Source organism: Pinus tabuliformis, chromosome 4_1 (assembly GCF_031772625.1).
Source record: "Pinus tabuliformis cultivar Carrire ecotype Pingquan chromosome 4_1, CPIR1, whole genome shotgun sequence".
Taxonomy (NCBI): Eukaryota; Viridiplantae; Streptophyta; class Pinopsida; order Pinales; family Pinaceae; genus Pinus; species Pinus tabuliformis.
This window is the reverse complement of record NC_142303.1, coordinates 452,422,236-452,437,669: the sequence shown is the minus strand read 5'-3', so window position 1 is coordinate 452,437,669 and position 15,434 is coordinate 452,422,236.

Genomic DNA, 15,434 nt, shown 5'->3' with positions numbered 1-15,434 from the left:
TCGAAAGAGGGGAAATATGAGGCCATTGCAGCTATGGCTGCTGCCAAAGAGGCCACAGATAAAGGGGATATGACAGGAATGTGTCCTCCCTCTAAACTTGGCCAGTTCTATGAATTCTTCTCGTTCTCACATCTCTTGCCTCCTATCCAATGTTAGTATATTGTTCCCTGCAATTTTTTATAATTTGAAAGTAGTAGTTTTCAATCTTGTGTATAATAGAAATATTACGAAAATGCATATATCCCACAAAAATATGGATATGATGTTGAAATATTTTCCATGTACTCTTCAAGCCATCAAACTATGGTTCTTTATTTGATTGTAATGCAAAGATTCCAAAAAATTTTGAACTGTGAAGCATGGCAAACAATGTGCACATTGCCAAATTTAATTTGTTGATTTTCTTTGGAGCTTATGAGTTAGAACTTTGAAGGGAAAAAAAATGAATTAAGAATAGTATTTTAGTGACTAATGACATTAGGATGTATAGTCATAATGAAATACACAAGGAAATCTGTTGAAGACAAACGTCCTGGAGATTTTTTTCTATAGACGTGAGCGCTTCTTATCCAATCCTGCACTAATTTTGAGCTTCACCTCAATAATGACTAGGAACTGAATTGTTTCTTCTGTAGATTTCTTATATTTGTCATGTCATTTCCCTTGATATACATGTGAAGCTTTGCAATGGAAATTTGGTGACTGTAACAACATCCACCAAAGGTTTTTATAGTGTTGGAAAGCAGCTTGTTCAAAGTCATGCACTTGTCAACTTGCTACAGCAGTTGAGCAGGGCTTTTGCAAATTTCTATAGACGTGAGCACTTCTTATCCAATCCTACACTAATTTTGAGCTTCACCTCCATAATGGCTAGGAACTGAATTGTTTCTTTTGTAGATTTCTTATATTTCTCATGCCATTTCCCCTGAGGTGAAGCTTTGCAATGGAAAGTTGGTGACTGTAACAGCATCCACCAAAGGTTTTTATAGTGTTGGAAAGCAGCTTGTTCAAAGTCATGCACTTGTTAACTTGCTACAGAAGTTGAGCAGGGCTTTTGCAAATGTGAGTATCTTTAAGGTCCAAACTATACTTCTATTGCACCTTATATTATTTAATTGCTTACAAGATGCCTTCTCTCGTGTTTAAGAAATTGACATCAGTGTTTAATGTTTGGGCATCGGTCTTCTCTTTGTGGGATCGATCTTCTGAATGTTTTAATTTCCTTCTAGCTATTAAGGATTTAAGAAATTATGATGATTTTGGATTTTGAAATAGTTTGTTGTGTTGATAAGAATTGAGGCTTGGACATACTTGTTGTAGGCGCTTTCTTCCTGGGCTACATCAAGTGTTGAAGAGGTTGCTTCAACTAGACCAGGCATTCGCTTTTTTAAACTTTATGTAAGTTTATCATTTCCACCCATATGATTGTCTTCCCATGTTTTCTGAGATGTAATTGAGTTCATATCCATCCAATTGTATTATAGGCTCCTAAACTAATGGTAAGATCAGTTATATTGCGTTGGGTTTACTAAATGTGGATGTATGAGTGGTGTTCAAATTTAGATGTCATTGCTGGCAGGTTTACAAGAATAGGAATGTTGTTGCACAACTTGTTAGAAGAGCAGATAGGGATGGTTTTAAGGCAATTGCACTGACTATGGACACACCTCGACTTGGGCGGAGGGAGTCTGACATTAGAAATAGGTAGTGAAAATTCATTCTATTTTAGATTTGCTGACAGGACTGGGTAGACACGTGGGATAAATCTTATATTCAGAGTATACTCCTCTTTAACATTATGAGTTTGTACCCATGTTTTAACACTTTCTCGGCGCTCAATAAAAATCAGAATATTGTGGAATTATTTTAGGATCAGAAGCGACGCTAGGGTTAGAAAAATCATTTGGCACCTATAATGTATCAAACTTAAAATAAGTCAGAAGTCTCCATTTTATCTAGGATTCCTCTTTGTTCATCCCTTGTTTGACACTGAGGTATCTAATGTTCTGAAAAGTCTCATTGTGATATCCACTAACAGAAGGCACGGGTCTAAAAATTGTTTAGTTTGAGTTTGTGAGCATGATGTGAAATGGTTCAATTTGTTTCTGCATGGTTGTTTTTATTTTTTTTCAAAGATAGCCCTTCAATTGCTTGCATATTATGAGTTTCTTATGGATTCCACAATATCCCCTGTTTAGCTACTGTACCTTCAGCTAATACATAGCCATTTGAAAAAGATGTACCTTCAGCTCCCATATCTATTTCTTCACCAAATTTATGACTGAAATTAGATTAGATAAACATTGAATAGCTATAATTTTCAATTTAGTCACCCTGTCTTGGGCCAAAATTTTGAACATTATGGCACCTCTTTCATTACAAGCATCAACGGAATTGACATTATTACAAAGATTTTGGTTGATGTTGTATGTATCAGGTTCCGTCCTTGTATATTGGTTGATGTAACAAAGGTGGATCAGAGTACCACTGTGTTGGGATTCAAGATATCAATGCCTATTATGATTGCTAGAAATTTTGTCTTGCCTTTCATTAAAAAATAAATGTTTTTACCTTGAAAAGGGGTCAGAAATAATGTTAAATCATAATATTAGAAAATTGTTCTCTTGTTTCTTGAAGTGATCTAAATTGAATTTCTACTTGCATACGTGCTTCAAATATATATGCAAAGAAGAATATGCATTGTTTATACTCAAAGTTTGCATAATACTCTATATATGATTTTCATTTATTTTTCCTTTGTAGAGGACTACACTGAAGAGCATGTAGTTGCATACATTAGAAGATTACTAGAAATTGTTGCCTGCACAACATGCTTTGGTTCTTCAGGAAAGCAAGGGAAACCTCGGTCTGGGCAGGGAGGTGGAAAAGAATCAGCTCACCCAATGCCAAAGAATGTGGCTGAACAAAACAATGATGTTTCTCTAAAGAAATCTTACCTAGCAATAAAGAAAGAAAAGAAGCAAACAAGGATGGAAAAGACAATAAACGAGAGACCTTTCAAAAAGTTGAAGGTAAGGTTGAGGCTAGTGAAAAAGAAAATGATGGAGAGGAGAACTCAAACCAACATTCTTCTAAGGGTGAAGGAAGAAAGAAATCCTCGAAAGAGGGGAAATCTGAGGCCATTACAGCTGCCAAAGAGGCCACAGATAAAGGGGATATGACAGGAATGTGTCCTCCCTCTAAACTTGACCAGTTCTATGAATTATTCTCGTTCTCACATCTCTTGCCTCCTATCCAATGTTAGTATATCGTTCCTTGCAATTTTTTATAATTTGAAAGTAGTAGTTTTCAATCTTGTGTATAATAGAAATATTACGAGAATGCATATATCCCATACAAATATGGATATGATGTTGAAATATTTTCCATGTACTCTTCAAGCCATCAAACTATGGTTCTTTATTTGATTGTAATGCAAAGATTCCAGAAAATTTTGAACTGTGAAGCATGGCAAACAATGTGCACATTGCCAAATTTAATTTGTTGATTTTCTTTGGAGCTTATGAGTTAGAACTTTGAAGGGAAAAAAAAGTGAATTACGAATAGTATTTTAGTGACTAATGACATTGGGATGTATAGTCATAAGGAAGTCCACAAGGCAATCTGTTGAAGACAAACGTCCTGGAGATTTTTTTTCTATAGACGTGAGTGCTTCTTATCCAATCCTGCACTAATTTTGAGCTTCACCTCCATAATGGCTAGGAACTGAATTGTTTCTTCTGTAGATTTCTTATATTTGTCATGCCATTTCCCCTGATATACAGGTGAAGCTTTGCAATGGAAATTTGGTGACTATAACAGCATCCACCAAAGGTTTTTATAGTGTTGGAAAGCAACTTGTTCAAAGTCATGCACTTGTCAACTTGCTACAACAGTTGAGCAGGGCTTTTGCAAATTTCTATAGACGTGAGCACTTCTTATCCAATCTTGCACTAATTTTGAGCTTCACCTCCATAATGGCTAGGAACTGAAGTGTTTCTTCTGTTGATTTCTTATATTTCTCATGCCATTTCCCCTGAGGTGAAGCTTTGCAATGGAAAGTTGGTGACTGTAAGAGCATCCACCAAAGGTTTTTATAGTGTTGGAAAGCAGCTTGTTCAAAGTCATGCACTTGTTAACTTGCTACAGAAGTTGAGCAGGGCTTTTGCAAATGTGAGTATCTTTAAGGTCCAAACTATACTTCTATTGCACCTTATATTATTTAATTGCTTAAAAGATGCCTTCTCTCGTGTTTAAGAAATTGACATCAGTGTTTAATGTTTGGGCATCAGTCTTCTCTTTGTGGGATCGATCTTCTGAATGTTTTAATTTCCTTCTAGCTATTAAGGATTTAAGAAATTATAATGATTTTGGATTTTGAAATAGTTTGTTGTGTTGATAAAAATTGAGGCTTGGACATATTTTTTGTAGACGCTTTCTTCATGGGCTACATCAAGTGTTGAAGAGGTTGCTTCAACTGGACCAGGAATTCGATTTTTTCAACTTTATGTAAGTTTATCATTTCCACCCATATGATTGTCTTCCCATGTTTTCTGAGATGTATTTGAGTTCATATCCATCCAATTGTATTATAGGCTCCTAAACCAATGGTAAGATCAGTTATATTGCGTTGGGTTTACTAAATGTGGATGTATGAGTGGTGTTAAAATTTAGATGTCATTGCTGGCAGGTTTACAAGAATAGGAATGTTGTTGCACAACTTGTTAGAAGAGCGGAGAGGGCTGGTTTTAAGGCAATTGCACTGACTATGGACACACCTCGACTTGGGCGGAGGGAGTCTGACATTAGAAATAGGTAGTGAAAATTCATTCTATTTTAGATTTGCTGACAGGACTAGGTAGACACGTGGGATAAATCTTATATTTAGAGTATACTCCTCTTTAACGTTATGAGTTTGTACCCATGTTTTAACACTTTCTCAGCTCTCAATAAAAATTAGAACATTGTGGAATTCTTTTAGGATCAGAAGCGACGCTAGGGTTAGAAAAAGCATTTAGCACCTATAATGTATCAAACTTAAAATAAGTCAGAAGTCTCCATTTTATCTAGGATTCCTCTTTGTTCATCCCTTGTCTGACACTGAGGTATCTAATGTTCTGAAAAGTCTCATTGTGATATCCACTAACAGAAGGCACGGGTCTAAAAATTGTTTAGTTTTAGTTTGTGAGCAGGATGTGAAATGGTTCAATTTGTTTCGGCATGCTTGTTTTTTATTTTTTTTACAAAGATAGCCCTTCAATTGCTTGCATATTATGAGTTTCTTATGCATTCCACAATCTCCCCTGTTTAGCTACTGTACCTTCAGCTAATACATAGTCATTTGAAAAAGATGTACCTTTAGCTCCCGTATCTATTTTTTCACCAACTTTATGACTGCAATCAGATTAGATAAACATTGAATAGCTATAATTTTCAATTTTAGTCACCCTGTCTTGGGCCAAACTTTTGAACATTATGGCACCTCTTTCATTACAAGCATCAGGGGAATTGACATTATTACAAAGATTTTGGTTGATGTTGTATGTATCAGGTTCCGTCCCTGTATATTGGTTGATGTAACAAAGGTGGATCTGAGTACCACTGTGTTGGGATTCAAGATATCAATGCCTATTATGATTGCTCCAACTGCCATGCAAAAGATGGCTCATCTAGAAGGTATGCATTAGATTATTGTATTACAGTTAACATCCTATTTTGATGCATATATTTTTTGAAAGTGAATCCATCATCTTTTACAGGAGAGTATGCTACTGCAAGAGCTGCTGGAACTATAATGGTTTGGGCATCGGTCTTCTCTTTGTGGGATCGATCTTCTGAATGTTTTAATTTCCTTCTAGCTATTAAGGATTTAAGAAATTATAATGATTTTGGATGTTGAAATAGTTTGTTGTGTTGATAAAAATTGAGGCTTGGACATATTTGTTGTAGACGCTTTCTTCATGGGCTACATCAAGTGTTGAAGAGGTTGCTTCAACTAGACCAGGCATTCACTTTTTTCAACTTTATGTAAGTTTATCATTTCCACCCATATGATTGTCTTCCCATGTTTTCTGAGATGTAATTGAGTTCATATCCATCCAATTGTATTATAGGCTCCTAAACCAATGGTAAGATCAGTTATTTTAGATTTGCTGACAGGACTAGATAGACACGTGGGATAAATCTTATATTCAGAGTATACTCCTCTTTAACGTTATGAGTTTGTACCCATGTTTTAACACTTTCTCAGCTCTCAATAAAAATCAGAACATTGTGGAATTATTTTAGGATCAGAAGCGATGCTAGGGTTAGAAAAATCATTTAGCACCTATAATGTATCAAACTTAAAATAAGTCAGAAGTCTCCATTTTATCTGGGATTCCTCTTTGTTCATCCCTTGTCTGACACTGAGGTATCTAATGTTCTGAAAAGTCTCATTGTGATATCCACTCATACATGCTAGACAGTAAGGCACACCTCTGTGTTGAGATTCAATTCTGGATCCATAATTGTTTTTGACTTCTATTGATTTTTCTTTGTCAAAAATGTAGATTCGCATTGCCTCGAATTGTGCTTCTGCTTCCCCTCAAAAGAGACCATCAATGAAGGAGGTATTGCATTTTCTAGAAAAAATGCCATCATCCACAACCGATTAACCAATTCTTTCTTCCTATGTAGCATCCTTGCTTTGACATAAGTTGGACAGAGATGAGGACTTACACCCACATTCCGTATTCAACAGCTCTACTTAGACATTGACATAACTGATATAGACACCTCTATGATTGGGACTCAGACAAACTCTATTGTCAACTCAGCTGCTTATGAAATCCCCAGAGTCTTCTTAAAAATTTCAATATTTCTACAGTTGAGGATTGTAGCAAAACTCATGGATCAAACTTAACTCCATGCTTATGAGGCATCCGTGTTCTCACAGTTTAGTTGCAGCTCATTCTTAGTTTTAATGGGAAGGTGATATATGGTGTATTATTGTTGCAGTGGCAGGGGATGGATTTTAATTGCTAGTTGGACCAAAAGAAATTGATGCAAATCAATATTGAAAATTAGATTTATTGGTTCAGCTATAGTTTTCATATACAAAGAAGAAACTGCTCCTTTTTCAGGTTAGAATATTTATATATACATGTTCATCTTAGCAACAAATGATAATTTATCAAAACCATGAGAATGCTACACAACTTCCTTCATAAGCCTTCTTAGGAAGACCATGAAATAAGACAAGTGACCCTGTGCTTGTATTTGTATCTTATTCTACATAACATCTTCTTACTTAGCTGGAGAACAATTGGCTGCAGTATTTATATCAGTTTCTATGGAATGTTTCTGCTGTTATATATTGAACAAGTCCATTATACCATATTACTGGATTCTGCAGAGTCTATCCATGTTTTCTCTTCTTTAGAATATATATCAACCCTTTTGTTTTGTTTCAAGGATATGTTGCAGTTTATTTCATTTCTCTTTTATCTTTAAGATGGATATTTATCTTTTTTATCACCACGTTCTCTGTGGTTCATTTAAATTGGATATTTGTCATTTTTTTCACCGGGTTCTCTATATCTTGTGATAACTAGTTATTGATAATTTTGCCCACTGAGTTCCCTAAGGTCGAGTATAATGCTTTCCTTGCTTATCAAAGAGTATTGATTCCTTTTCAATTTCAACATTCTAGATAACCAAATCCAGTTCTCTGTAATCATTGCAAAAGTGAGTCCATTATCATGTAGGGTTTGAATTGTTATTCTCCTCTTGTTGCATGCTAATCTTGATCATCTTGTTCAGCTTCTAAGGTTCTTAGTGGCCTATCCTTTTCAGATCCTTTGACTAACACTATATCTCTCTAATCTTTCAGGATGATCATCAAACTCTTCCTTTTATCTGCCATGGTTGGCCAGGATTAAAATTGCAAAGGGAGTAGCCAGAGGCCTAGCTTATTTACATGAAAGGAAGTTTGTTCATGCAAATATTAAGCCAAGCAACATCCTTCTGGGCTTTGACATGGAGCCATACATAGCATATTTTGGGCTAGAAAAACTATTGGATACTGCCAATGTCAAGTATAGTAGCTCTGCTATCCACCTAAAGAACCTTGAAGGTGTATTTTCAGGGAGCAAAAGCTCGGCTCCCGCGATAGCCTGCAAACAACGTTTTAATTTAAAAGAGAATTATCATGGTAAATTGGTATAAGAATATTAGTAGAAAAAATCACCTAGTTATAAGCCTAAATATTGGCAAAGGCTAATTCTTCATGTGGTATAATCAATTAGCCATGTTATCTTGCTACATGATGCAAAAAAATGACCCATGGATCCTAATACTTTTTAGGGTTCTTTTTCAATTCAATAGGCTTTTCTTATTCTTTTTCTTCCTTAGATGGTAAAGATAATGACTCAAGAATGACTCTAAGCTTAAGATAACCAAATTCTCAACATACCTTGCAATTTCCACACTAGCCACTTACAGATTTTCAAACATCAATGTTTAGATAATAAATAATGGATGGGCATAAAAAAAACATAAAAATTAACACCGAAAATAATAATAATCACGTGAACCTACTGAGAAAGCGGAAACACATAAGATATCATCTTCACATTTGATACTTTGGAGAAAGGCAATCTTGAGTACCACGATCAAATAAAGAAACACCAGACTACGGGAGAAGTGAGTGTTAATTTTTAAAATTTTGATATAAACATTGGTTTTCAAGAGAAATTGCAATTAACAATGTACAAATTACTGAATAAATAATTACCAATTAAACTTTTAAGTCACGTTTTAATGGGTTATATGCTTAAAATTCTAGGATTTCAATGCATATTTGTTACACCTCTATTATAGACCAAGACAAATGTAACAAATCAATGTACACTAGTGGATCAATATCATTGTTTTCACATAAGGCTTGATCATTAAAAGGACATTAAAGTTTGTACCTTTTGGGACAATTGCTAGTATAGTCAACATCAGAGAAAATACAAACGACCCAGAACATGAGAGAAAATACAAATGACCTAGATCCATTAAAACCTTGAAAGTTTGTTCATGAACTCTCTGAATTTGGTATAAAATGTGTACTGTATTTGAAACTTCAATTTGCCATTAAATTAATGGGACATGAATTCCCACAAAGGAGTTCAGAAATGTGCAATTAAGTTGAGCTTTCATCTTGTCATTCAATTGATGGACACTGAATATTAAATATAAGATAAATATATAGGAGTAGCATGTGAGTGTCAGTTTTATAAAGAAGATTCTTTTTATTATTAATAAAAATATAGATAGTTAGTTTCATTTTAAAGGGTTATAAATATGAGTTATAAATACAAGACTTAAAAGGTTGTAAATATGAGTTATTAATTGTTTTTACTCAAAACCTGATAAATAGCAATTTAGCAATTTCTTTTTAATTGAGTGACTCAAATTCATGTTTCTTTAGGTTGAAGGTAAAGCCACTAAAGTGGAAAAAATTGTGATGCCAATAATTAGAGGGATTGTCATCATGGGGTGATAAGAAATTTAATATTCCAAGAAGAGGAGGTAGTAGTAGATTCTAAATAAATTAGAAATGCAACAACATAAATGTTTGCAACAAATTTAGAGAGATCCACCTTGTTGAATAATGCACACACTACATGGATAATGGATTTCCGCACTTTATGCCTTACGGCGTTTTCTTTGCAACATCTGGTGCAAATGCTAGTTATTTTTTTAAATGTGAAACTTCCAAATGAATTTTAAGATGATGAATGTTTTGTTTTATATTTTTCATATTTGTTTTTTGTCTTTGTTTGTTTTCTAAATGTGAAACCTCCAAACTTCTCTCCTGGTTGTTTTTCTTTTCATTTCCATTTCTAGTTTATGGTAACATAGCTGCCACATATGCTTCAGATGGATCCCAAAGTTTTGAAAATGGTTGAGGCTTGGAAGCAATTAGCTTAAGACTTTAATAAGTTTTTTTGAGCAAGTATGAACAAGGGATCAAAGCACCACATTAATTGAATATGAGAATTTAGATTGATGGAATTTTATTATTTTTAGGAAATATTTCACACCATCAACTAATATTAAAACCTTGAAAATGGTTAAAGACGAAAATATGGTTAGCATTAAGTTCTAAATGATGTTTCTTAGCTCAAATACCGTGACCCAAGAATCAAATGACCTAGGAATCAAACTACCATGCTCAACCTTTATAGGGGATCTCTATGAATAGCAATGTCATTAGGAGACCTGGAAATGGATAATTTAGAAATAATTTGGTAAATCAAATTAGAATAATTTAGGATCAGTGTTAGTGGGAAATTGTTCTTGGTTGTTTAGGAAGTAAATAAAGATATTTTGTATTTCTAATTAGTCATGTAAATGGGTTGTTTTTTAAATAGTTATGTTTTGTTATCAATGTTAGTTTTTATCCTGATAATTTAGTATTAGTAAGTGAGTAGTGCATTACTTTGTTTATTATTTTGTTTTTTATTATATTATAAGTTGTAAGTTTTTCTTGATAATTTTGAATCAATTAAGTCAATTAATTTAGATTCATTTTTCTTTGAAAGTCAGTAATGCATTACTTTGATTATTATTTTGTCTTTTTAATAATATTATAAATTTTTTTTGATACTTTTGGATCGGTTAAGTCAATTAATTTAGATTCATTTTTTTTAAGTGGTTTTTGCTCTGTTAAAATGAAGTAATTTTGGTGATTATTGGTTTTCTAATTATTTCATTCGCCAATAGAATTAGGTTTTTAGGCTTCGCGAAAAATTGTTTAGTTTGGTTTTGCAATTTATATCCATTTTTCTAGGAAACTTGGAAAATGGGGTATGGACAAATATGTTCAATGTTTTACATAAGAATTTGTCCAGGGGATTGCTTTAGGTTAGCTAGTATCGATTCAAACTTAATGTTTAATGGTTAAAATAGGCTGGTATTCTCCGATTGATGTACTAGGAACGTAAGAATATGATATTTTTTATTTGTATATTTGATTTTTCTATTAACATTCATTATTTATTTTTCCTGAACTCAATATGATTTGTGCATTCTATTACAAGGGCATAGAAGCATCTTTATGTTGGATTGTGGATTCTGAAAATATATCAGAGTGAATTATTAGACCCAGATATTTTAAGAATTTGAGATCAACATAAGTTCTGCTCTATCATAATCCAGAAACCAGCCACTCTATAAAGTTGAGCTAATCTAGAATTCATTGTAATCTTTTCAGTGAATCAGCTACTTTCTTTTTGATATGATTTATTATTTTTACAGGTTCTAATTCATTGTAATCTTTTCAGTGAATCAGCTACTTTCTTTTTGATATGATTTATTATTTTTACAGGTTCTAACGCCATCTACACTTGACATAGACGACCTAAAAGACAAGGGCAACAATTGCTAGCTTCCATAACATCAAAATAAAAATAGAAGATTTTTTGAATCTCTATACTAATGGCATGATGTCCATGATCATCCGTATAAGAGTTTGTTGGTAGAGTAATCCAATTTATCAGTTTAAGATAGTGCCATATTCTCAAGATCTACGATGCTTTCTCTTCTCTTCTTGTTGAGCATGTAAGTCGTCAGCGCAAAACTTCACGTGTCTTAGAAATCTTAAAAACTAGGTTAGAGTTATTAATAAAATTTGAGTGAATGATAGAATTTGATGATCAAGAATGTCCTCTTTATGTATTTAGTGTGGGTGCTTCCCAAGTGCTAGAATAAACAAGAGAAGTTGAATGGCAGTAAGTCTCTGCCATGAGCGGGCTTGAAGAAAAGAAACACCACCAGAAAGGTAAAGTAATTAGGCTAGGATTGTTTCTTATTTGCCATAAGAGATCTCAGACCATTCCCATGAAAGTGATAGCACCATTGACATTGGTAATTTGCAATCCAGCAGTTTCAGTGCACTACTCTACTAGGTACAAAATTATACATACATATAACCTGTCATTTTTGCAAATGCTGGCGTAGTCACTCCTGTCCCTAGCCAACAATCAACCCATCCTTGCTTCTGCAACAACCTTGACTTTAAATAACATAAATTCTACCATCCAGTTTATAAGCCATTAATCCATTTGATAAGTCATCCCAGAGTAAGCCATGCCCTTGCTAATTTCTAAGTTTGGGCTTGAAGATAGATTTTCATTTCAAAGCAAGAATGGGCAGTGCGCTAGAGCACATTTATCGTATTCTATTTTCTTTGTACTTTCTAATGAGACAGTCAAGCTATACATTCGTTACTAGTCGAGTAACAAGCAAAGAACCAAGGGAACCAAGAGACCATTCCCTGGCACAGAAATAAAGTAAGTCTTCTGTAGATATAAGTACAACAACTTTACAGTCAAAAGGAACAATCTTAGAAGACATTGCCAACAATCTTACAAAACATTGCCTTTATGAGACTAATTTATCTCTTGAAATTTGAGATTCACGTCATTTGGCCATCAGATTGACTAGAGAGCCTTAAGCGTAGAGAACAGGGATCTAGATCTCCTAGATTTGTCACAGCGTCTACCAATGTCTCATGAAGGAGGCAAATCGATCCAATGCAGTAATGACAGTCCATTTTATACAAGGATATGAACACCCCTGGAATAGAAATGCATATGGAAAGTACATTATTGAATAAAGACGCTAGAGAAGACAGTAACAGTATCTTTTATGTTAAAGACTCAGAACCTGAAACGGTCTTTAAAATTGTTTCAGAAACAACAATTTAATATACAGAGATATGTTGATTAGAAACCAGGATTTAATATGCTAGTTGTACCTGTGTGACTGTGCATAGGAGGTCCAAGGGAGCAATAATAACTTGTGGTAAGGGGATCGTGATTATATTACCTGAATTTGCTTATAAAGGCAGACAACAAGAAGGCAAATCCAACCTGTTTCATGATCTTGTGAAGTGAGTATCTGTTATTCATGCCTAAAGATTGCAATCCAAAATAATTCAGTCTCAATGTATATTCCTCTCAATTGATGCAGAGGGGGTAAAGTTTTATTTGGCAGTTCAGTTGATACAAAGGGGGATAAATTTTGTTTGCTGGTAGAATGGTTGTACAGAGGCACACACCAAGCTCTCAGTGGGCCCTTGAGGCCATCCCTGAGTACCAACTGTGTTTAAGACTTCTTGAAGGGACAGAATGACCTACGTTTTTTGCCAAGTTCAGAGGATATGATGACCAAGTGGCATTGCGGTTTGCCCAGAATTTTAATGGACGCAGAGTTAAGGTTGGTGAACTGGAATTTGAAGTCACAGAGGAGACAGTGGCTAGGGTTTCTGGTCTTCCTCAAACAGGGGAGAGATGGTGGAAGAAGCTTCCACTTAAACCTCAGGTCTGCAATCAATTTTTAAAGCACAGATGCAGGAATTTTAATTGGGAAAATGCGTCCACAGGGTGTGGCTTAATGATGAATGGAGGATTTTGCTGGCTATTTTGCAGAGATTCATCACTTGTGAGGGCAGGTATTCTTAAACCTTTCAACACCATATTAGAATACTAAGCATTTTGAATCTGATGATTTAATCAATTTCCCTTACTATTTGTGGTGAAGCCTGGGAAAAATGGCTATGTTAGTCCACAGAAATGTTAGGAACCCTAAAGGCAGCCTATATCACTCTGGGTTGATCAAATTATTGATTGTAGAGGAGTTACAGAAAAATAAAAGTACATGGGATGCTTTTCTAGAGGGAAATTTGACCATTAATTCCATACCTGAGGTAAAAGAAGCAAAACAAATTCATGGTGGATGAGGGAGGACAAAACCCTCAAAATGAACATTTGGACTCTCCAGTGGCTGAAAGCCCTCCTACTAAACATTTGGACTCTCCAGTAGGAAGCACCCCATTCCTTTGGACACTGACTCAGAAGATAATGGCCCTTTCAATGGATATTTCAATTCTGCAGGACCTCAGGAAGGGAAAAATAAGTTTTCTCCCAAACCTACTAGGTCACATGATTCTCGAGGCTCAGAGATGCCACTAGGAGGTCCTAACCAGTTCTCTTTCTCCCTGGCATGGGGAAAAGAAGGAAACCTAGAGGCCCCTAGACCTCCAAGACCAACAGTTCCTAATCTTCCTGAACAAGAGCCTGAAGTTTCTATACCAGAGTCCACTAATGGTGGCCTAGGTGTAGGAGATATATACAAACGCCCTAATCCTGATATAATTTCTTCTAATTCTGGCTGAAACCCTTCTTTTGTCCTAACTGGAGTATCAGTCATCTATTCCTAGACTGACTATTTCATAATTTTCCCTTTTGGCCGCTATCACCACTCTTTTCCCTTTAATCACCCCAACCCTGGTTATCGGGCACAATTTATATCATAGAGCCTCTTTTCCTCTTTCGGAACTATAATTCCATAGGAATTACACAATACACTATCGGCGAGGTTTTTGCATGGAATTAACACAATTGTGCATAAAATACACTATCGACGGTTTCAACCTGCCATAATGCGATTATACATGGAAATGCACTATCGGCATTATTTTTCCACAGGATTGCGTTAACACACAGTTACACTATCACCACTTCACTATCGGTGGTTCCTTGATGCGATATAACACTGTAGCGTATCAGCGATCGCAATCGACAGCGCCTCTCTGCCAGGCTCCTTTCACTTAAGCTTGTGATGCGATAACTATGGTGGACCCGATATATTATAAGTCCTCCTCTATAACATTTCGGATCCGGTAGTATCGCACTTCGAACTTCAGCACTTTAAAGGGCTAGTCCCTCCTCGCTCCAACACAGCGATGCGATATTGGTTGCGGACCCGATAAGGGTATCGGCCATACTTAATAGGATTTCAAGCATGGAACTCGATTCCGACTAAGTTTTTCATGGTTTTCCAATGTAAACCAGAGTTTCCACCTGCGGAACTCAACAATGCATATAAGGGAAACAGGGCATGCCGATATAAAGGAAAACCACTCCAACAGGCTTAAATCGAAGTGTTAGTTGGAAAACAAGGCCAAATCACTATTATAAAGACTCAGAAGGAAAAACGAAGCCGAATACACGCATAATATCAGTTTAACAAGCAAATATAGTTCATATGCACAGAAAGGTTTTCAAAGGTTACCACATCTCCGAGATCAACCAATACATAGAGAAATCCCCTCTTCCTTTGAGAAATATGCGATAAAAGCATGCGGTCCAAATCCTATTACAATAACATCCAAATTACATATATACTGGTTCGTATTAACAACCAGATCCTAAAACAGGGGCTTAATTTAATACAACTATCAATTCTGCAAGACATCCTCCTCGAGAACCTCCACTATGATAACTAATCCTATCTGTTCAACGAGGTATTCTCCTCGAGAACCTCCACTACAGCTTAACTATTTAACATTTATTACATCATGATTTATTCCTAGATTCAATCTCTATGCTAAACTA